The sequence below is a fragment of the Panthera pardus genome, unplaced genomic scaffold (genome assembly GCF_024362965.1).
Source record: "Panthera pardus isolate Hobbes unplaced genomic scaffold, ASM2436296v1 HiC_scaffold_24, whole genome shotgun sequence".
NCBI lineage: Eukaryota > Metazoa > Chordata > Mammalia > Carnivora > Felidae > Panthera > Panthera pardus.
The window spans coordinates 117,563,786-117,586,756 of record NW_026526810.1 but is presented as its reverse complement, the minus strand read 5'-3'; the positions used below and the strand labels follow the sequence as shown (position 1 = coordinate 117,586,756).

The 22,971-nt window shown below is 40.6% G+C and overlaps 1 protein-coding gene and 1 pseudogene across 4 annotated transcripts in view; one reads left to right on the top strand and one right to left on the bottom strand.

The window, feature by feature from the left end:
* Positions 1-22,971, top strand: part of STON2 (stonin 2) — a 144,633-nt gene that overhangs the window by 104,415 nt on the left and 17,247 nt on the right. The gene's annotated exons all lie outside the window — the stretch shown is intronic.
* Positions 5,579-6,186, bottom strand: LOC128772751 (gametocyte-specific factor 1-like; annotated as a pseudogene).

Sequence of the window (22,971 nt, the reverse complement as noted above, 5' to 3'; positions counted from 1 at the left end):
GAGAGAGCTCACACCAGCAGGGGAGGGGTGGGGAGGGGGCGGGGACAGAGGATCCAAAGTGGGCTCTGTGCTGGCAGCAGACAGTCCGATGCAGGGCTCAAACTCACATGCTGTGAGATCATGACCTGAGCCAAAGTCAGATGCTTAACGGACAGGTTAAGATGCCACCCAGGTACCCCAGCACTGTGTATATATTTAACTTGAATTCATATTTTATCATTTCTTTCATTTTTATGATCAAAGCCATATTTTATTCTTCATTCATTCTGGTGAGAGTGGGGTGGTTTCCATTGGTGTCTTTCACAATAAAAAAGTAGAAGAATGGGTATAAATTATACAGTTTTAAACACGAGACAAATTCAGTGTTATTTAATTCACCCTGCTCACTTTACAGATGTGGAAGTTGAGGCCCAAGGGTATTAAATGAATTCCCTGAGTGGCAGAAGGACAGGTCTTCCAGCCCTAATTCAGGGTCCCCTGTGTTTGGTCTTTTGGTTTATTGCTCTTCCAAAGTGACCATCGCCATAAAACAATTGGAGAGCCATTGTTTTTGAAGCGTGAAGGTGGTCATCTGTGTGGAGAAGTCTCAAACAAGATAATGACACCTTTGACCCAGTCTCTTCCTGTCTTTGGCACATTATCCCTGACTCGCTACAGGACATACACATCTATTATGTGAAAGAGGCAGTGATGACAGAATGAACAGTTCCTGTTTTTCCCCTCTGAAAAAGAATTCCTCCACTAACTCTGTGCTGTTAGATATACAGTCGTGATCACAACAGAAACAGACCCCCTGTACTCCACACATGGTCCAGGGGATTGATTGAAGGAATATTTCATCATCTAGTGAATATCCATCCTCTGTGGAATCTCATCCTCTAGCTCTGTAATTCAAAGAAAATGTCAGACCTGTGGAGCACAAGACCTGGATATTCATGAGTAGATTTTCTCAAGGATAATTGGTTAAGTGGCTTTTAATTCTTTTAATAAAGCAAAATTGTAAGATATATGTAGATAAACAAGGAAGTATAGAGAAAGTATCTGGAGAAAATATACATTCAAGATATAATAGCAATCGTTCAAAACCAAGATTCAGCAAATTGTAGAATTATCCAGACTAGACTAAGTTTTTCTCTCAATCTATAAATTATCTTCTTAGTAGTTCAGATGCAACATTTTGCATTTCCTTCTTTGTTTCAAGCCAATAATAACTTATTCATCAAGCAACTACTATGTGTCAGACACTATAATGATGCTTTTATGAGGTCACATTTAATTTGCATAGTACTGTGAAATGGGTGTGATTTTCCTCATTTTATTGACAAGGACACTAAGACTCAGGGGTCAAGGTAACCAGACTTTGTGGGGTATTTGATGACCTATTTTTGCTCCCAGAGAAGGAGAGCAGAGTAAAGTTTTAGACAAACACCAAGGAAAGATTGTTAATTCAGTTGCTGAAACAAATGAAGCTTGACCATCAGAAGACCAGCGTATTCTTCTACCAGCGTACCACCGTAGAAAACAGCCCTTCTGATTTTTGAAGATGCAGCTTATTAAAGCAGCCATCCTGACCCTGATCCTCCTGCAGTGCCTTAGTGTATATGTCTGTGGGTTAAAGATGTCCTCTGAGTGAATCCGGTTTCCCTTGAGAACTTCTCCTTCCTCCATCAGTTCTTTCATTTCCCCCTGCACCAAAAGCTACCGTCTCTGCATGGGCCTCATCATGGGCATTGCTAGGGATGGGTCAGAATTAGAACATGAGCATCTAGGCCTCCTCTGACACCAAGAGGCACACCTGTGAATAAATGCTCCAGCTTTAGTACTTGGACTCTGTCATTGTATTTTGTTCTTAGGGTCCTTTTAGAAATAATTTCTGGGTCTGTGCTGGATTGCATAAATCCAGAGACAGTGCAAGTTGTGTCACTCACTAATGGTGATGGCTAAAATTTGTAAACTGTTTTGTGGCAAGTGGTTTCAGAACCTGTTTACACTCAACAGACAAAAGCCTTCTCCTTCCTTAGTCACAATAATAAAAGCTAAAGATATAATAGCTTCATATACATTATCTCATTTACCAACTACACCCATCAGACTGTTAGTCCCTTCTGACATATAAGGATATTGAGACTCAAGTAGGCTGTCTTGTGTTCAAGATCATATACCAGCAAGTGTCAGAATAGAGATTTCTTGGGGACCCTGGGTGGCTCAGTCAGTTAGGCGTCTGACTTGGGCTCAGGTCATGATCTTGTGGTTCACAGGTTCAAGCCCCACATCGGGCTCTGTGCTAACGGCTCAGAACCTGAAGCCTACTTCGGATTCTGTGTCTCCCTCTCTCTCTCTCTCCCCTCCTCCTCTGCTCATGCTGTCTCTCACTCAAAAATAAAAATAAAACACTAAAAAATTTAAAAATAATACAGATTTCTCTAACTCCAAAGCCTACACTGTGTTGTGTTACCATTTTTTTTAATTCATTAATTTTTTTTTTTTAATTTTAGAGTACAAGTGGGGGAGAGGGACAAAGGGAGAGAGAGAGAGAGAGAAGAGAGAGAGAGAATCTCAAACAGACTCCATGCTCAGCATGGTGCCCAATGCGAGGCTATGTTCCACAACTCTGGGATCATGACCTGGGCCAAAATCAAGAGTCTGATATACAAGGAACTGAGCGACCAGGCATCCCAATGTGTTTGTCCCCATTTTTTAAAAAAGGAAATATATTTATAGAAATTTACTCACTAGCTTTGACTCTGGGTTTTGACTGTTTTTGAGAATCCAATCCAGTCAATGTCCAGGAATAGAGATTTGCCACCACTAAGGTCATGCTGAAAAAAACACCATAGTTTCTAAAAACACATTACATCTCAAAAAGATGTAATCCAGAAACGCCTAATGTTACAACTGCATCAATGCAATATGTGTATGACTTGCCAGCTTAGACTCATTTGGAGATATAATTTCTTTGCTTTTAAAAAAATCTCTCTTGTTCATGTTGACCTGTGGTCTGATTTTGTGAAACATAAAGGGTCCGGGTGCATGATTATTGAGCTGGTTCCCCAAACACCCTTCCAGTTATAACAGTGCTTCTGCAGATTGCCACCCCCTGCCCCCATGCTTCCTACTTAGGATAATTTGATTTTTAGAAGTGCTCATTTAAATAATATTCTACAAAGTATTGTTTGCTCTTCTACTTATATTATCAATGCTCATTATTATAGCTATCAGTGAAGAAAAGATAGTAATTAGACTTAGGCACAGCTGCAGAACAATCTTTGCCTGATACTTTGTTGAGGGTCGTTAATGCTCTCTCAGTTATACCTTTTTATTGTCTGGGTTTGTTTTTTTTTTTTTGAGAATGTCCAGATTTAGCTAGATTTCCCCTTCTTCATTTCTCTAGGAGCCAATGAGTTGAAACTGCCATTGTTTTTCCTGATGTAAGTGTCACAGCAGAACCATCTCTGGGATGTCAGAAAGCTCATAGTTTTTGAAAATGGTACTGCACTGGGGCACCTGGGTGGCTCAGTTGGTTGGGCATCCAACTCTTGATATTGATATCAGCTGGGGTTATGATCTCATGGTTCATGGGATCGAGCCCCGTGTCAGGCTCTGCGCTGACAGCACAGAGGTTCTCTCTGTCCCTCTCTCTGCTCCTCCCCCACCTGTTCTCTCTCTCTCTCTCTCTCAAAGTAAATAAGTAAACATGAAAAGAAAAATCACACTGTGGTCATGGAAGAATTGAGGACTGAGTTTCAAGAAGATGAAATTTCTTATTTGCACAGTGTAACTGATCAAGCTATACTTTTGTGGTTAGTGCCACATGAATAGGTAATGTCAATATAGAGAGAATGAAAGAAGGAATCAGTAGAATTCTTTGATTGTAAGCAACAGTAAATAGACTCTGGCTAACTAGAAATTGTTAAGTTTTTTAAAGTATTTTTTTAAGTTTATTTATTTATTTTGAGAGAGAGGGAGAGAGAGACTCCCAAGCAGGCTCTGTGTTGTCAGTACAGAGCCCAACGCAGGGCTCAGTCTCACAAACTGTGAGATTGTGATGTGAGCCGAAATCAAGAGTTGGATGCTTAACCCACCAAGCCACCCAGGTGTCCCAGAAATTTTTTTTAAAGGAGAGTTTATTGGAAGGACATGGAGGGGTGAGGGGAAAGGTGTGCTCACAGAATTGAAGGAAAAACTGAGAAATCAAGCTGAAAAGCCATACTCAGGAAGAGCGGGGGTAGAACAGAATTTGGGTCTCTAGTGAGGACTTGCAGGTGGCTTCTTCCAGTGCTGTCATCTTGATGAATGAATAACAGCCCTTTTCAGTTTCATTTTTATTTTCCTAAAGAGTAAAATTCCAGAGAAAGAGCTTTGCAGTGGCTTAGCTTAGCACATGTGGCTTCAGGGAGACTGGGGACCTTGCCCGGCAGCCCCACCAGTCAGTCTCTAATAAAGCAGCCCCTAAAAAGCACATTTTAAACAAGACTCAGAAAGTACTAACTGTAAAGGAAAAAATTGATCAACTAGACTACATTAAAGTTACAACTGTTTATCAGTAGGTGAGAGAGTTAAAAGCAAGCTACATCACGAGAGAAGATACTTGCAATACATACATACCTGACTGAGAACTCCTATCCAGAATGTATAAGGAACTTCTACACATCAACTTCTATAAAGCAGCAGACCACCCAATGGAAAAAAAGCCTTGAAAAGGTACTTGCAGAAGAGGATATCCAAATGACCAGTACATGCACAACTTCATTAGGCATCAGCGAAAGCCCAATTAAAGCCACAGTACCTACCATCACGCACCTACCATTATAGCTAAAATGAAAAACTAGACAATATCAAGTGTTGACAAGGATTTAGAGCAAAAAGAACTCTCAGTCGCTGCAGATGGGAGTGTAAGTGGGTATGATCACTTTGCATACCCAATGTCATATCAATTCCATACCTGGTTAGGTACCCAAGAAAAACCCACGCATGTATGTGCCAAAAAGCATGTATAAAAATATTCACAGAAGCATTGGCTACAGTTAATTAAGTTTAGAATCTATCAACTGTCCATCAGCCAGAATGGATAAATCATGTCACACCCACACACTTCAATATAGAAAATACAATATAGAAATGCAAAGTAACACACCATATGCAACAAAGTGGATGAATTTCACGGATATACAGAGGACATACTATATGATGTCATTTATATAAAATTCAACAGTAAGTAAATGAATATATGGTGTGAAGAGGCAGGTTAGTGGACACCCTGGGAGGGTGCAGTTAGTGTCTAGAATGGGGCACTAAGGGGCCTTCTGGGGTGCAGACCATGTTCTGTCTCTTGATCTGGGTGTGAGTTATCTAGGTGTCTTTACTTTGTAAAAACCCATTGAATTGTATTTATTTTTTTATTTTTTTGAAGATATCTGCATTGATGCTTTATTTGAAACAGTTCTTCTGAGTTAGAGGGTTCTTGCATCAGATGAGTGAAGATTCAAAGCAGGGAGAAAAAAAGGTGCTTGTCATTTTGAAAGTCACAGATAGTTTATCTTTCTATAATTAGATTAGGAGACAAAAAATGATCCCACTATTAGTGGGAAGAAGCTTCTAGGGTCTGGCATTTGATGAGGTAGATATTCAGTTGCTGGGCATTCCCATTGTTTTTCCATGGCAGAACATAGAGCAGAGCCTTGGGAATACGCATGCCTGAAGCCAGGTTACTCTTATGTTCCATATGTGTGTTGCCTGCGGGGCTGTTGTTGACACAGTTGTTGACTGTGCCCCCAGACAACTGGGGGTGCTGCTCTGTTCCCACAGATCTTAATCCCAGTCTTCACCACAAGGAAGGCACTGCCATGTGCTCTCAGCCAGAATCTCCTATCCTCTAGGGTTCCTGGTTTGGTTGATAACATTCTTCTCAATACAACTTTTATCATCACAGCTTGAGATGTGATGACTGATTTTGGCCCAAGGAACCTGGTGAAGGGACAAGTAGCCAATTGGTTTGTGACGTCAGGATGATTCTTTCTGCACTTGGTAAGATGATAGAGAAACCTACAGGCCCTGATCTGGTGGTTTTTATCATAGGAGCATTGTAATAGCTTTTCAGCGTCCAGGGAATCCATGTATGTTTCTTTCATGTGGGAAATGAAGGCGCTGAATCCAAGTGCCCAGTTCAGACAAGCTCTCCCCACGTTCAGAATGCATTGAACTTTAAATGTGTGATTTATGTTGTCTTTTTTCTACGGGTGTTTTATATTTGAATAAAAATGTTAGGAAAAGAGAAGAGAATAATGAAAGCCCTCCCATTGACACATGCCCTGGAATAACAATGCCTGGGTTTGAATCCTGACTGTCTCTCTCTGACTGTTTGACCTTGAGCAAGCTGCTGCTTTGTGCCTCAGCATTGTTATTTGTAAAAGGGAGGCAATTGCAGTACCTACCTCATTGGACTGTTAGAAGGATTAAATGAGATAATCCAGGTAAAATGCTTACAACAGTGCCAGGTACACAGAAAGCAAAAGTTAACTGTTAGGTACATATATTGTGGAGTCATTTCTCCATGCAGGATGCACCAGGGGAATGCAAAGAAGTATAAACCCTTGGCCTCGAGGAGCTTATAACAATAGTAATTAGAAAGACAAGGTATGTAAAAGAACAAATAACTGACACTATAAGAGGGTATTAGGAAATTACAGATAAGAAAAATCGAAGAATTCAATGGAAGGAGAAATTACAATATGTTAGAGTATTCCAGGCAAAACTCAGAGAGTTGTGAGAAGTCAGAAGAGTGGCTGCCCTTGGAGTGGGTGTGATAAGAAAGCGGTACGAGGGGACTTGTTTCTTCAGCTGGAACTGCTTACATGAATATAAAAATTTTTGATATGTACGCCTTTCAGTATGTGTGTTGTCCTATAGGATTTTGAACCTGGTTGACATTTGACCTTAGGCAAGGTACTTAACCCCTGTGAATTTCATTTTCTTCACCTGCAAACTATACCTAACACCTTCCATAGGGTTGTCAGGAGGATTATTGAATGCGGTGTGTGTAGGACGCCTAGTCCAGGATGGGACAAATATATCATGTATCTGATGTGCTAACTGGGATAGAAGGTGACTGACTGGGACAGACCTTTCCTGTGTTAAGATTTGGAGCCTTTGTTTGGGGCTTATTGCTTTGTTGAGGGAATGACCTCATGTCATTATTGGTGTTGTGAGTGGAACCTGTCACAGTGTGTCAGTGTGAAAGCGCGGTGACTCAGCTGCTGGGACAAAGGGCACTTCTGCTTATCAGAATCACTGCTGGACAGTTGTCCCACACCACCACTGTCCATTTCCTTTTCCTGCTTAGTCAGAGCCACACCTGCGAGCGAGAGTCAGTGTCTGATCCAGGTGTGTATCAGTAAACATTTACCGAGTGTCTCCTGGGTGTCAGGTGTTGTGGTAGAGTCTGATGGAGTTTGTAGGAATGAATAAAAACAAGGTAAAAAGTAACATAAAATGAAAGATAGGCCTTGCCTTCAAATAGCTTATAGTCTAGTAATAAGATACAAGTTCTTTTTCTGAAAGTCGTTTTTCCCCCTTCTCTCCCTTCTTTGTCCTGTTACCCTCCACTCACCCAGTACATGTTCTCATTTGCACACCCCCCTCCCCATCACATGCAAACCCTTCCCTGAAATTCACCCCGTGTAAGCAGGCTAAAAGCCATTGAACATGGCCTCTATCCAACAAAAGCAGTCAACTCGTAGCACGTATCTTTTCCTTGGCCCCCCCCAAATTATAGAGAGCCACGCCTTAGGTTAATTATGATAACAAGAATAACCACTTATTAGGTGTCTGGCACATGCAAAGAATTATGCCAGGCACTTGCCTACATTATCTGTAACTCTCACGGCATCTTGCAGGGCATCATTATTCCATTTTATAGGTGAGGGACCTGAGGCTTGAAGAACTTAAATAATTTGCCTAACATCATCCACAGCCTGCTTGTGGCTGCCACAGAGCAAGCCTGTTGTCTCCCACGTGCCATGCTCATTGTCGAGCTGTTTGCAGTGTTTGCTCTGATGATTAAATAATGTAAACACCCTTCTGAGTCAGTTCATCAGTCAACTGTGCACATATAAACCTATGTGGTTAGGAGAGGTTGGTGCCATGGTCACTCTTGCTGTAATTATTCTACCTTGACTGGATATGTCAATAAAGAGCCACTCAGCCTTGCAAACAACTTCTGAGCTCTTGTTTTGTAAATGCCTTAATATTCAGCAGCGCTAGCCTGCTGTGCCATCGGAAGGGATACTGAGCCTATTTCATGATCTATATTAAAATCTTGGATGCAGGTGCCACAGGAAGAGCCTTTATGTATTGAGAAAATTCTGCCATTTTGGTCTTCCCTTAGTAGGCTGTCTCTCTCAGATTAATTGATTTCTTACCACTAGCCTCTGTTCTAGAAATCTGTACACCGATAGGGGTATCTCATGCAGATTAAAGTGACCATTGCTGTGAGCTGGGCACAGAGGAGACAGTGATAAAGTACATGTTCTGAGTGGTTTTGTACAAAAAGGAACAATGCAGAGTGACTGCTATTCCCACTAGTCCAAGTGTTTTTGGGTCTTGGCTTCTAACCCTGTATAAGCCACTCAAACTAAGATAGCCAACTCTACTTAATCCCAAGTCTCATGGTGTATATTGGGCACAAGTCATGTTCAAACGAGGAGGGAGATCAAAGCCAGCAAATCACTATGGGTTTGGGGTCTAATCTTAAGCTTTTCAAGCCTAGAAAGTCAATCATGTTCTTGTTTTGAGAGGTAAGGCTTTCTGGAGATTGACACACAATTTACAATAGGAGATGTATGTTGGCAGTATGAGTAACACCAGTTATTTGTTCAAACACTAAAAGCTACTATAAATTGAGTTTCTTCTGCATGTGCTTAGATCCTTAGGTATTCACAACCACCCCTCAAGTTTCTGAATAGTTACTCACATTTCACAAATATCAGTACTGAGCCAGCATCCCAACCAGGTGGACTTAGTTCCAAATCTTACACTCTTTCCACTCTTCCTCAGTGCCTGAAAGCATTCTATCTGCTGTTATATTATCAGCTGAAATGCCCGCCCTTTTGCCAGTTTGGCTTCAGCCAACTCAGGCAGAATTATCAGTCATTTTTCATTTTGGGATCACACAGCACTTTGCATAAACCTATGAGAACACTTTGTATTGTATCATAATTGCAATGACAGTGTCTTACACATTTTTTTTTTTTTAATGTAGGACCTGTTGCAGTGCCTGGCAGTGTTGTGTAGTGGAAGGACTGAGTTTAAATCTTGTGTCTAATTTTGCTAACATTATATCCTTAGCATGTGACACACCACCTGTTAGTAAACCATATGTGCTCAGTAAATCTTGAATGAACTAATGAATGAGTAAATACAATCTTGGGTATTTAGTTTTCCTCTGTGAATCTTTTTCATTATTAAAACTGATGGATAATAGTATCTACTTTGAAGGGTTGGTGTGAGATTAGATGAATCAATGAACCAGGGTAAGTGATGGTGTGCTAGTGACTTTTGAGATTCAGGTAGTGGTTTTAAGATTTATCATGTTGCTGCATGTCTAAATATTTAGGTTTATCATAACTGTAGTCCTCTATTATATTAATATGATGCAATTTGCTTATCCCTTCTCTTATTGATGGATATTTGGGGTGTTTCCAGTTCTTTAATGAATAAAGTTGCTGAACATTCTTGAACAAATCTGTGGACATATTTTTCACTTCTCTTGTATGCAAACATGGGAGTGGAATTGCTGGATCATATGTTAGATGAATGTGTAAATTTATTAGAGGCTGCTAAACCATTTTTCCAAGTGATTTTACAACTTTATACTCTAACCAACAACATAAGAGAGTTCTAGTTGTTCTTCATCCTGTAACACTTGATATTATCATGCTTTCCAGTTTTAGCCATTCTAGTGGATGTGTGGTATCTCATTGTAGTTTAATTTACACATCCTTGATGTCTAATAACCTTATCATGTGCTCCGTGGCCATTCATATAGCTTCTTTTATGAAGGGCCTGGGTTTTTGGGGGGTTATTTCTCTTTTTATTATTGATTTGTGAGGATTCTTTAGGTATTCTGAATATGTCTCTTTTCAGTAGCTTGCCTTTTTACTTTTTAAGTGATATCCTGATAAATAAATTGATTTAAGAAAATCAACAATAGCCAAAGTATGGAAAGAGCCCAATGTCCATCAATGGATGAATGGATAAAGAAGATGCGGTATATATATACAATGGAGTATTATTCGGCAATCAAAAAGAATGAAATCTTGCCATTTGCAACTACATGGATAGAACTAGAGGGTATTACGCTAAGCGAAATTAGTCAGAGAAAGACAAATAGCATATGACTTCACTCACATGAGGACTTTAAGACACAGAACAGATGAACACAAGGGAAGGGAAGCAAAAATAAGATAAAAACAGGGAGGGGGACAAAACATAAGAAACTCTTAAATATGGAGAACAACAGAGGGTTACTAGAGGGGTTGTGGGAGGGGGGATGGGCTAAATGGGTAAGGGGCATTAAGGAATCTACTCCTGAAATCATTGCTGCACTATATGCTAACTAACTTGGGTATAAATTAAAAACACAAAATTTAAAAAAATGAAAAAGAAAAATAGATAAATTGACAAAATCAATTATTAATTTTTTTTTTTTCTTTCATGGTAGTGCTTTCTTTGTCCTCAGAAGTCATTGCTTACCACAGGTCATGAGGTGGGTTTTTTATGTTTTCTTGTAGAAGTGTTATAGTTTTGGGTCTCATATAGATCTGTGATCTTTCTCAGTTTAATTTTAGTATATATAGAGAGAGGAAGAGATTAAGGTCAATTTTTTTTTTTCCATATGTATGTCTAGTTGCTCTAGAACATTTTATTGAAAAGAACTTTCCCATTCAATTCTTTGGCACTTTTGTCAAAACCCAAATGACTGTATATGTTTGGGTCTACTTCTAGACTCTCTATTCTGTTCCATTAACCTATTTGTCTTTCCTATCATGCTGTCTTAATTACTGAGTGTTTACAGTAAATCTTAAAATTTAGTAATGTAAGCCCTCCAGAATTTTCTTCTTCAAGATTATCTTGGCTATTGACAGGCTTTTTTTAAAAAAAAAATTTTTTTAACGTTTATTTATTTTTGAGACAGAGAGAGACAGAGCATGAACGGGGGAGGGTCAGAGAGAGGGAGACACAGAATCTGAAACAGGCTCCAGGCTCTGAGCTGTCAGCACAGAGCCCGACGCAGGGCTCAAACTCACGGACCGTGAGATCATGACCTGAGCCGAAGTCGGCCACTTAACCGACTGAGCCACCCAGGCGCTCCTGACAGGCTTTAATAAAAATTGACAGCTTATCCATTTCTACCAAAGGGAAAAAAAAAATCTGGGGATTTTGATTGGAATTGCATTGACTCTATAATTCAATTTCACAAATTTTTCCATCTTATACTTTGACTTTTCAAATCCATTAACATGAAATCTCTCCATTATTTACACCTTCTTTAATGTCACTCAGCAGTGTTCCATGGTTTTCAAGTATAGAGAGCTTCTGTATCTTTTATTACATTTACTTCTGTGTATTTGATATTTTTATCATATTGTAAATCATAATTTTTAAAATTTCATTTTCCAAGGATGCCTGGGTGGCTCAGTAAGTTAAGTGTCTTACTCTTGATCTCAGCTCAGATCTTGATTTCAGGGTCATGAGTTCAAGCCCCACGTTGGGCTCTGTGATGGGTGTGAACCCTACTTAAAAAATATACATAATAATAATAATAATATAAGATAAAATTTTCCATTCATTTGTTACTAGTATTTAGACATACAATTTGTTTTCAGGTAATGATTTCATATCCTGAGACCTTGCTGTATTCACTCATTACTTCTATGATTTTGTTGATATTTTTGGATTTGCTGAGTACATAATCATGCCACCTATGAAAGTTTTAACTCTTTATTTTGCTTTTCATTTCCTTTCCTTACCTTGTTGCCATGCATATGCACTCCACTACAGTATTGAATAGAAGCAGTGAAATTGGGAGAAAACATTCAATATTTCATCATTATAATATTAGCTGAGTTTTTTCTTATATATACACCCTTTAACAGATTGAGGAATTTGTCTTCCATTTCTAGTATGCTGAAAGTTTTTATCATAAATGGGTATTAAATCTTCTTCATTTATTGAAATGGTCTCACAAAATATTCTTATACAACACATTATTGTATGCATGTGTAAATAACTTCTGTAATATTCCAAGGAGGTTCAGAGGACTTGCCTAAGAGGACAGAAGTCCAGGCACATATTGTAAGGTGACCACCAGGTCCTAGTACAGTTTTGTGTCCCATGATTCCCACCTGAGTCCTACAGTTAACTATGTTATTTTCAGTTTCCCCTTCATCAACCTTTATAATAGTACAGATGTCTCTTATTTTGATGGTAAAAGTGGGACTTTGGATGCTTTTTATTATTTTTTTCGCTTGCCTGTATCTTCTAAATTTTCTTCAGTGAACATGAACTGCTTGTGTTAGAAGGAAGTTTTTAACCTTTGGTGTAATTAGTGAGATTACAGATTAGTAGACTTTAGACCCATTCCTATCAATTCTTTCTGAAATTATACCCAAGTCACCTTTTAATTTAACGGTAGATGACTAAACTCTTCTTTGTTGATCTTTCTATTACTTAATTTCTGAAGATGTTCATTTTTTCCGCTTTCCCAACTTAGGGTTCCTAGATGAAGTTCCCAGCACAATTAAGTTCAAAAGACTGTAATGTAGTAGCCAGAGTGGGAAAATAAACACAAAGAGATCATGCCTGTGTGTGCTCTGGCAAAAGTGTAGATCAGGGACTTTAGCCCTGCTTGAGAATTTAATGACTTCCAGCAGGTTGGTCTGATTCCAGAGTGATTTTGCTCAAAGGTAATTCTTTCTAAACTTTTTTTGTAATATTTGTTTATTTTTGAGAGAGAGAGTGAGCATAAGCAGCAGAGAGGCAGAGAGAGAGGAAGACAGAGAATCTGAAGCAGGCTCTGCCCTGTCAGTGCAAAGCCTAATGTGGGGCTTGAACCCTCGAACCATGAGATCATGACCTGAGCCAAAGTCAGATGCTCAACTGACTGAGCCACCCAGGTGCCCTTCTAACCTTGGTTTTAAGTTCTGGCATTTATGTCTATCCAAAACAGTTGGGGATTTGGAATCCTGGAGCTGGAGAAGCCTCTGTGAGACCAGACTGAGAATGATAGCTCTAAGATATGGAATAGGGACTAGATAATAACAGACAGGCTGTTATTTCCAGCTGCTGTGCTTTGTTTTCATGGAACTGGAAGTCATTATCTGGAGAGCCACAAGTCCTTGAAAGTTCATTCCACTTCCGGGAAGTAAGAGTCACTTGCCTGCCAGCAGTTAGAACAGGCTTTTATCACTGGAGATGCAGAGCACCACCCACCCCCCCCGCCCCCCCACAAAGCCATTCTAAGTCACTGCCTGGTCAAAATAATCACAATTTTTTTTTCTTTCTAGTCACAGGTTCCTGATACAGGAATGTTTCCTGCTTTTTCTCAATACCTAACGTGCCTACCAGTGAATATTTGTTATTTCCATTGCTTTATGTTGATTATTAAAATTAAAATGTTCATACTAAGCAAAAACAAGATAAACAAAACAAACCCAAAATGAAGAAATAAGTGCCCTCTTTCTCTTCTTTCATCAGTAATAATGAAAGTAATTTAAAATGTGTAGCATGCCATGGGGTACCTGGGTGGCTCAGTCAGTTAAGCATCCAACTCCTGATTTTGGCTCAGGTCATGATCTCACAGGTCATGAGTTTGAGCCCCGCATTAGGCTCTGCACTGACAGTGCTCAGCCTGCTTGGGATTCTCTCTCTCTCTCTCTCTCTCTCTCTCTCTCTCTCTCTCTCTCTCTCTCTCTCTTCTCTCCCCCTCTTTCTCTCTGTCTCAAAATAAGTAAGTAAATAGATAGATAAATAAATAAGCTTTTAAAAAAATGTGTAGCTTGTCATATTTTACAAGTGACATGCACATGTCTCGTTTGGTTCTCACAACCCTATTGTGATAGATAGATCAGCTTATTTTTATTATCCTTTTTAAAAGTGAGGAAACTAAGACTTAGAAATTGAGTAACTTGCTCGAGATTAGCTAGTTCTATAGACGATGAGCTGCAATCCTAGTGCTGCTGTACACGAGAGTGGTCAAGCTGAAGGTCGTGAGCTCTGACCTCCTGGGTTCAGATTCTAGCTGCACCACTTACTGGTCTGTGACTTTTGTCAAGTCATCTAACCTCTGTGCTTCAGTGTCCCCATCAATAAAAATGGGAGAAGGTAGGATCTATGTTATATAGTGTTCCAGGATCAAGTTAAAAGTTTCCATACAGTTCTAGCAGGGCATCTGGCATACGGTACACGATTGGGGAGCGTCAGCCAAGCCACTGCTGTTGTCTTGAACATAGGGGCGGTGGTAGGTTATTCTTCCTCTCTCCTTCCAGCTCCCTCTCTTGCCGTAAAACCTCAAGTCTGCTCCTCAAGTCACCAGAGAACTCTAGACACATTCCAGAAGTCACCAAGGGCCATGTGGGGTTAGACAATCCAATCCCAAATGAAATACTTTAAAGAAAAACTAACACCATAAAGATCTCTTTCCATGGCTCAATTTTGCCCTGATTTCTGAAGACAGTTTGTACTTATCTTCTCTTATTCTTAACCATACCCCTCTTATTCTTAACCAGAAATCTTAAGGTGTTAGATAGAATACTTCATCCTCTCTAAATATTTTTGGGACCATTTATTCTTTATTTGCTAACAACCTTTATCAAATGCTGACTCGTGTATTTGCCCCAGTCTGCTCTTGAAGATAGGGCAGAAATTCCTTTGCTCTATAGTGCATGCTGTTGAAAAGTCTTTGAGGAAGCAAACCTCTGTTTTATGTTGTGCAACCTGCCCTATAAAGTCACCAAGGTTCATGCTTTGAAGTGGGCGGATGATTCTGCCTTTATGTCCTCCACTTGACTTCTCTCATTTATGCGAAGACAGGGCAACAGGTAGCCACACATACCAATCTGCTGTGTGTCCAGCTGCAGAGGACACTCGATCTGACACTTAGGAAATGCCCTCAGTGTGGGAAACAAAGGTTACTATTTTTAAAGACTGGAAGGCAGCATGTTTGTCAACATTTCAGCATGTCACAGCCAGGCAAGCTTTAGATTTGAAAATAGAAGCCCTGATCCCATGACCTCATCTCTGTCTACTGAAGTCCCTGACTCTAAATGTCAGTGGGAGTCACATTTACTTCATGAAGCAAATTATCAGCATCGATCACCCTTTATCCAGCATCTCAGTTTCTCATGACCCTTCACGTCCCCTGCATGTCCCCACCAAGGCAGCCAGACACTACATGTGTATACTGGAATTAATACAAACTGCCCTCCAAACCCGTTTAGCATCCATCATGCTCGTCCTAACAGCGTGGTCAGCTACCGCCAACAGCTCCTGGCACGTACTGTCTTCCACACTGCCTGTTTTCAGTGTTGTCCCATGAAAACTCTGATGTGCGAATATTAACAACAACAACAACAACAACAAGAGTAGGTTCTAAAACCGTATATGCAGAATACTCCTGACTTTTAGATAGGTGTGTGTTCATGAATGTGTACTTGCACAGTGAGACAACTTGAAGGAAACACTAGGATGTGATGCCACTTACCTCCGGTGGCAGCAAGATTCAGGTGCTTTTGATGGTATGGGTTTCTGCACCATCCAAATTTTCTAAAATATAACTTGTTCCTTAAAATTATCCAAAAAAAGTTAATCTTTATATTACAGAAACAAATTGTTAGTTATATTAGAACTTGGTGACTGGAACAATTCAAAAAACCAGTGTGCTTTAACATGAATTCACATATGAGTGCCTTGGATTCACTGGGCCTTAAATCCCGAGGTGTCCCCCGCTAAGGCAAAGAACACTCAACCCTGGTCCTGTGGACAGGTGGGGAAGAAGTCGATTAGGCGGCATCCGTCACTTCAGGATGTAGAAAGGTATGAGTGTGTTTTTGGTCTTCCACTTTCCCTACTCTCAGGTTACTTGATGCCATTTATTTCCTCAGAAATACTGATGGTCTCTGGGACAGTTTTGAAAAGGCTATGACCTCTTTTTTTTTTTAATGTTTATTTTTGAGAGAGAGAGAGAGAGAGAGAGAGAGAGAGAGAATGCATGGGGGAGGGGCAGAGAGAGAGGGGGACAGAGGATCCAAAGTGGGCTCTATACTGAGAGCAGAGAGCCCCATGTGGGCTTTGTACTCACAAACTGTGAGATCCTGACCTGAGCTTGTGAGATCATGAGCTGAGCCAAAGTCACACGCTTAACTGGCTGAGCCACCCAGGCACCCCTAGGCTGTGACCTCTTTGATCTGATATGTAATCAAGCCTCTCAACATACAGGGTTTTTTTCCTGTTATTTATTTAATTTAATTAATTAATTTGTTTGAGATAGCATGAGCCAGGCAGGGCAGAGGGAAAGAGAGAATCTTAAGCAGGCTCCACGGCCAGTGCGGAGTCCCATGTAGGGCTCAATCCCACCACCCCGAGATCATGACCTGAAACCAAATCAAGAGCTGGATGCTTAACTGACTGACCCACCCAGGTACCCCTCACCACACAGGTTTTGGTATATCTGTAAATAACTCTTTATGCCAAGATTGCTTTTTGCATTTCTCTTTCTCTGTCTAAATGCAATAACTCTCCACCTAGCACCTACTCAAATGGCATGAGAAATTGTAGGACTTATTTGGAACCTAAAACCACCTCATTATCTGAATAATAATCATAGACCTTACCAAATAGCAATTGAGCACTTTTGAATGTTTAGAAACATGTTCATGTGTGTTACTTCATATTTGCTTCCAAACTAGAACAGGGATTATGATTATCCCATGTTACAGATGGGGAGGGAAATGGCACAAAGAGCCTTGCCCAAGACCATAGCAGGTTTGTGGCAGAGCCAGGACTAGCAATAAAGCCTTCTCTTCCATGGCTTTTTCCAAGCTCGCACAATACCAAATGTCTTTTTCCAAAATGTTCCCCAAGGGAACCTAGACTCTAAGGAATAATCATTATAATAATAATACCAAATATTTATGTAATGTTTGCTGTGTAAACTTTACCTGTATTAACTCAGTCCTTACCACACTTAAGAGGTAAATATTATTATTATCTCCATTTTACAGTGGAGGGAACTAAAGCCTACTACATTTAAGTAACTTGCCCAAGGTCACCATGTTAATAGGTAGAGTAGCCGGGATATGAACCAGGCTAGAGCCACAGTCCACAGACCACTTGACAATGCAGTCAGAGCCTAACTTCTTCCCACCTGTTTATGTCTAGGGTGACCCAGACCAAAGATGACAGCTCTTCAAATAAGAGTCTCAAAATTCCTCCCCTCTAAACTTAGAGTTTGAAGTGTGTCTTATATTATTTCATCAGTAAGAATACTATTCTATTTCCTTGTGAAAAGAATAAGGGAGAATGGAGAGGAGCAACAAAATAGTTTTGCTCAAAAACCAGACAAGTTTGGGGGCACCTGGGTGGCCCAGTTTGTTAAGCATCTGACCCTTGATTTTGGCTGAGGTCATGATCTCGCAGTTCGTGAGATTGAGCCCTGTGTGGGGCTCTGCACTGACAGTGTGGAGCCCGTTTGGGATTCTCTCTCACTCTCTCTCTCTCTCTCTCTCTGCCCCCCACCCCCCCACACACACTCATGCTGTCTCTTTTCTCAAAATAAATAAGTAAACATTAAAAGAAAAAACAGACAAGTTTGGAAGTTTCTAGAAATTTATATTTGCCATGTTTCCTACAAAGATCTGGTCATTTGTCTCCTACCTGGCTACTAAAATAATTTTGATTGCAAGCAACAGAAGCCAACTTTACTAACTTTAAGTAAAATGAATTCATTCTAAGGATATGATAGTTTACAGAATTAGAAGAAAAGCTGAAAACTCAAACTCCAGGAAGTTGGTGTATCAGCTTTTACTGTGCTACATAAAAACCACATTGAAAATTAGCCCCCCGCTCCCCGACACACACGCATACCCAGCTCCCCAACAATCATTTGTTTAGCTCAAGATTCTGCACATCCACAGTCCGGGCAAGCTTGAGCAATTCCTAGTCTGTGCCAGGCTAAGCTGTTCACCATAGGAGCTCACTCATGGGTCTGCAGTCACTGCCTGGTTGGCTAGGGTGCCTTGCATCTCCTCCACATGGTCATTTATCCCCCTGCAGACTCACTGCATCATGGTCTTGGGGTTCCAAGTACAGCAAAAGAGGGCAAGCACCGTCACACAAGCACTTTTCAAGTTTCCATTTGTGGTGTATTTGATCCTGACTAAAATGAATCCCATGTTCCAGCTCAGAGTCCACATGGAAAGGGACTGCCCAAGAGCCTGGAGAGAGGAAAGAAGAATCTGAGGCCATTTTTGCCATCTCTCAGAGATGGTCAGAAATCTTGGCAACTTTAAGCATCAAGCCAGCAAGAACTAATATGCAGGCTCTTCAGGGTGCCTCTATCTGAATAACTCAGCTCCCACTACTTTCCTGCGCTTGCTTCAGTCTATTCAAGATTTCCAATAAGTATCTGACTTTGCTTGGGTCATATGCACCATGGATGGGGCACACTGAGTGAAGATCCATGAAGACTTGATTGGGGCGGGGGCGGGGGGTCTGATTGTGAAGTGGTTACCCAAAATAGGGGGGTGGCGGTTGCAGGATAGGTAATACAGTATTTCTTCCATCGGTATTGTTGACTCCATTGATTTTGTCCTTCTGCTCTGAACCATGTAGGTTGAATTTTCCTCGGGGCTTTATTGAGAGCAAAGGTAACAGTAGCAACCTGTTACTCGAACAACAATTAAAACATTTACTTTGAAGACACTTGCTGAGCTGGTGATGTCCTTGGCACTGACCAGGATCTCACAGACATCTTCCTGCCATTGCTATTTATTCCCTGGGCACCAAGAGTGTAAACAAGAAAGGGAAATGAGGAGACTGGTGTTCTGATATTGAGGTCACACAGTCTTTGGCCCTGGCATCGACTCCAACAGTTATTTATTTAGGTCAGTTTCATAATTTCTGCAGAATTAGAAGACTGTTTTTAAAACTTTCTAGAAAGCAGGGAGGAGTGGTGATGAAGTCATATTTAGCATGATTCTAGGCAAGAGGGAAAACCTGAGATAGGTTGTTAGCATGACTACAGGAGCGCTGGGGTATTTAAGATTAAATTATTGCCCAAATAATAGAGTTTAAGGGAATAAAAAATCTTCTTATTTGGCAAAATACTTCTCTCTTTGGACTGATAACCAAGACCATTTTTTTTCTGGTTACAACAGCCCACTGTTATAAAGGACAGGGAAGAGGTGATATCCTTGTGTGTATGTGAAGTCATGCTAAGTATTTGAAACATGCCTAGTGCACCATAACAATTTTCTCCAAATGTTTGGTCATGTTTCTCCAAAGACTTAATCATGAGCCTCTAATATTTGTGTGTGTGTGTGTGTGTGTGTGTGTGTGTGTGTGTGTATTGTGTGTGTATATATATTATAAATTTATTTATATATTACAAACATACTAGGTATTTTAGTAAATGTTTTATAACATATAAACAAAAATTAGAAATGTTTAAAGGATGGGTTAAAAAGTGAACAAAAATAGAGGTTCTGATGTTTTCTTCCCACACCCCAGTGGATCATTCTGGATACCTCCTTGAGTGCATTCCTCTCCACTTTGAGGATTACTTGTCCAGAATACAAAAGCATCTTAGACCTGCCCTACAATTACAAAGGCACTTCTTTGTACCAGAGGAATAATAGAAAGTTGGATGTTCTGTCTTGACCAAAGTGTACTCAAGACTTAACACTTCCTCATGTGATAGACTAGTGCTGCTGTTTTGTAGTCACAATGACTTTGTGAATGCAGACCCTCAGATCCCTTATCATTCCCAAGCCTTTGGGGATTTATCTATGCAATGATTGTGGAAAGATTTGGACTCAAGGAATCATAACCGGAGATATTCTTCTCTCTCCATCCCCCTTTCCATTTCTTCCAGTTTTCTTCCTCCTTTCCTTCTTCAGTCTCCCCTTCAGTCTCCATCAGATTGATAATACAACTTCAAAGGCATTCTCTCTCCTCTTTTCCTTCCCTCTCCCTTTTGCTTCCTTGAGAATTCTAATAATATTTACATATTTTTATTGTGATAGCTAACATTTATTGAGCTGAAGCCCAGTTAAATGCAGTGTCCGTTAATGATCTCATTTCCCCTCACAGTCCTGTTAAGTGGGTACTGTTATGATTTGCTTTGAGAATTGAGAAATCCTGCAGTTTAGAGAGGGTTAAGTAACGTGTCCAAGATCTCATAGTTTTCTAATGGCAGAGCCTGGACGAACTGACTCCAGAGCCCAAGCTTTACCCTTTTCTGTCTGCAGTGACACAAAACAGGCAGTAGAGACCAGCGTGAAGCCAGGAATTCAATCCATCATTAGTACAAACCACTTTAAAAAATTTTTAAATTTGTTTAATGTTTACTTATTTTTAAGAGAGAGAGAGAGTGAGCGCGTGAGTGGAGGAGGGGCAGAGAGAGAGAGAGAGAAAGACAGACAGACAGACAGACAGACAGAATCTAAAGCAGGCTCCAGGCTCTGAGCTGTCAGCACAGAGCCCTACACAAGGTTCAAACCCACAAATGGTGAGATCATGACCTGAGCCGAAGTCGGATGCTTAACCAACTGAGCCACCCAGGGGCCCCTGGTACAAACCACTTTTAAACCAGCCTTTCCCTTGCGAGCCTTGTGTCCACCCAGGAGCTGCTGGTGTATATATGCCAGATGGTGGGAATGCTGTAAGAAGTCAGGAAAAGTACCAAGTGTGCAAATCATCTGGAAATAACACTTCACTGTTTGCCTGTGGATTATCTACCTCATGAGGGCTTCTGAAAAATTTGAGATGTTCAGAAATACAAATAGAGCTCCACCAGCTAGAATAAATTTATTGTCATGCTAGAAATTAGTTGCTCTCCTGTTTTTCTAAAAAATTACCTTAACTTGATAATGTTTACAGTTTGTAAGTTTCATCTACCCTCGGTCTACATAAGAATGTCTCCTTCGATCTTGATAACTAAACAGGAGCTGGATAAGTACTGAAATGAAATGAAATTACCAACTCCAAATTCAATTGAGAAGAAGTGGCTTACTGCACACAGGAGCTGTTGGTTATTTCGTTACTGTCATTGCTGAAAGTCCACATGAAAAACAATGAGCTTTGGGCAATATGGGTGAAAAGGGAGTGATTTACAGAGATTTTTTCGGCTATTGTCAATTGCCCTTAACCTTTCTGTGGGTGATCTTAGACTGGCTAATGGTACCCCTACCACCAACAGACCTTTAGAACTTCTCCTGGAAGCTGTGTTATAGCCTAGCAGAGTTAACACATGGAAGGAAGGCTTGATACAGACTCCGTCAGAATGCCCGTTCTGCTCCTCATCCCCAGCACACATGTACCCAAGCAAGCATCTGTAATACTGTGTGAGAGCCCCCAGCTCTGTTCCTTTGCCCTTATCACAACCCCCCTGTTGAACTCACCGGGTCAACCTTGGAGAAGTAACAGTCCCTGTCACTAAGACTCAAGTGGGTGGTTGCTGGGGTCTTACCTCACATGGTAGCCGGATGCATAGTGAGTAAGGATATGGGGGCACACATGAGTGACACATCCACAGTGGCAGAGGGACAGGCGGTCCTAATGACTCAGCTATCCTGGTCACAGTAAGGGCATGGGCACTGTAGGCTTGCGACTCTTTCAGGACATTGTCCCAGTGGCCCTGCAGGTAGTCCTTGTCCTGGTCCCCACCTCTGACACTTCCTGGGTATGCAAACCATGCTCCACTTAGAGTCAGGATGGAGACCCTCTTTTTTCCTTGCCGTTCCCTTATGTTCTCCCTTAGAGTAACTTATGGATGCTTCTCCTCTTTTAAGCTCCTAAACCAAAAGAACCTTTTCTACTTCTCATCACACCAGAGATGAGTTGTTGTTGTTTTTAATTTCTATTTGAACATATTTGACGCATAAGGTTACATTCGTTTCAGATGCGCAACATAGCGATTCAATTTCTCTTATACCTTACTATGCTCACCACAGTGTAACTCCTATCTGTCACCATACAATGCTACTATAGTACCATTAACTATATCCCCTATGCTGTGTTCTTTGTTCTCGTGACTTACTCATTCCATTACTGGAGGCTTGCATCTCCCAGTCCCCATCATTCATTTTGCCCCTACCCCCCGCACCCCTTTCCTTCTAGCAACTATCGGTTTGTCCTCTGTATTTATAGGTCTATTTTTGTTTATTCATTTGTTTTTTAGATTGCACATATGAGTGAAATCATATGGTATTTGTCTTTCTCAGTTTACTTATTTCACTTATCATAATACCTTCTGGGTCCGTCCATGTTGTTGCAACTGGCACAGCCTCGTCATTTTTATGGCTGCATAGTGTGTGTGTGTGTGTGTGTGTGTGTGTGTGTGTGTGTGTGTGTGAGAGAGAGAGAGAGAGAGAGAGAGAGAGAGAGAGAGAGAGAGAGATTCCTTATCTGTTCATCTGTCTGTAGACACTTAGGTTGCTTCTAGATCTCAGCTATTGTAAATAATACTGTAATAAACATAGGGGTGCAAATATCTCATCAAATTAGTGTTTTCATTTTCTTTGGTTAATACTAGTAGTGGAATTAATAGGTCATATGGTAGTTCTATTTTTAATTTTTGGAGGAACCTCCTTACTGTTTCCACGGTGGCTGTACCAATTTACATTCCCACCAGCAGTGTGTGAGGGTTACTTTTTCTCCACATCCTCACCAATGCTTGTTATTTCTTGTCTTTTTTAT